This window comes from Cebus imitator, unplaced genomic scaffold, assembly GCF_001604975.1.
Source record: "Cebus imitator isolate Cc_AM_T3 unplaced genomic scaffold, Cebus_imitator-1.0 Scaffold215, whole genome shotgun sequence".
NCBI lineage: Eukaryota > Metazoa > Chordata > Mammalia > Primates > Cebidae > Cebus > Cebus imitator.
Window position 1 is genome coordinate 3,494,575 of NW_016107530.1, and position 1,596 is coordinate 3,496,170.

At 43.5% G+C, this 1,596-nt stretch overlaps 1 protein-coding gene across 4 annotated transcripts in view; it reads right to left on the reverse strand.

Annotated features, from left to right (window-relative positions):
- The window catches only part of CCAR1 (cell division cycle and apoptosis regulator 1), an 86,309-nt gene that overhangs the window by 35,700 nt on the left and 49,013 nt on the right, over positions 1–1,596 (reverse strand). The window lies entirely within an intron of this gene.

Consider the following 1,596-nt stretch of genomic DNA (forward strand, 5'->3'; position numbering starts at 1 on the left):
AAAAAAAAAAAAAAAAAGTAACAATGTTAAAAATGATCGCAGGCCAGGCACAGTGGATCACTTGAGGTCAGGAGTCTGAAACTGGCCTGGCCAACATGATGAAACCTCGCCTCTACTGAAAATACAAAAATTAGTCAGGTATGGTGGCACAGGCCTGTAGTTCAAGATACTTGAGAGGCTGAGGCACAAGAATCGCTTGAACCCGGAAGGCAGAAGTTGAGATTGTGCCACTGCACTCCAGTCTGGGCAACGAAGGAAGACACTGTCACCAAAAAAAATAAAAATAAAAATAAATAAATAAATATATACATATATGTATGTATGTATATTGCCCAAGATGGTCTCAAACTCCTGGGCTCAAGCAATCTGCCCATCTGCACCTTTCAAAGTGCTGCGATTAGAGGTGTGAGCCACCACTCCCAGGCTCTTCCCAGTTTAGATGTCTATCAGTGTTTTACCTGGTGTGGTGGCTCACCCCTGTAACCCTAACACTCTGGGAGGCGGAGGTGGGCTGATCACTTGAAGCTAGGAGTGTGAGACCAGCCAGACCAATATGGCAAAATCCCATCTCTACTAAAAATACAGAAATTAGCCTGGCATGGTTGTGCATGCCTGTAACCCAAGCTACTTAAGAGGCTGAGGCACAAGAATCGCTTGAACCCAGGAGGCCAAAGATGCAGTGAGCCAAGATCACTCCACTGCACTCCAGCCTGGGAAACACAGCCAAGAATTTGTCCCCCCCAAAAAATTTTGTTTTAAAAACCAAATTATGTTTTTCATGTGTTTCTTCCCATCCCCTTGAATTGAAGTTACTTAGTGCAGAAATCCTACCTTCTTCATCAGTTCTCAAAGTTACTATAGTTACATTATAGGCCCTCGTATATTATAGGCATTCAATGGATATTGGCTGCACTGATTTATAAAACTCTCTTTTAACTTATACACATATAAATACAATTGGCGGGGCACGGGGCAGCACTTTGAGAGGCTGAGGAGGGTGGATCATCTGAGGTCACCAGACTGGCCAACATGCTGAAACCCTATCTCTACTAAAACCACAAAACTTAGCCGGGTGTGGTGGCAGGGTACCTGTAATCCCAGCTACTACAGAGGCTGAGGCAAGAGAATCACTTGAACCCAGGAGGAAGAGGTTGCAGTAAGCTGAGATCGTGCCATTGCACTTCACCCTGGGTGACAGAGTGAAACTCTATTTTAAAAAAATAAAGTAAAATAATACAATATATGCTATACATATAAAATCAGTGGATTTCATCCTGAATAGCTTTTGTCTGAAAAAACTCTGCCCTTATTATTATGAATATTACTCTTACTTCTGTTGAGGAATTTCAAATTAAAAAGCATCCTTAGGCCAGCTGCGGTGACCCATGCCTGTAATCCCAACACTTTGGGAGGCCAAGGTGGGCTGGTCACCTGAGGTCAGGAGTTCAAGACGAGCCTGATTAACATGGAGACACCTCGTCTCTACTAAAAATACAAATTAGCTAGGCGTGGTAGCACATGCCTGTAATCCAGCTACTTGGGAGTCTGAGTTCAAGATCAGCATGGCAAACAATGGCAAAACCCCATCTCTGCTAA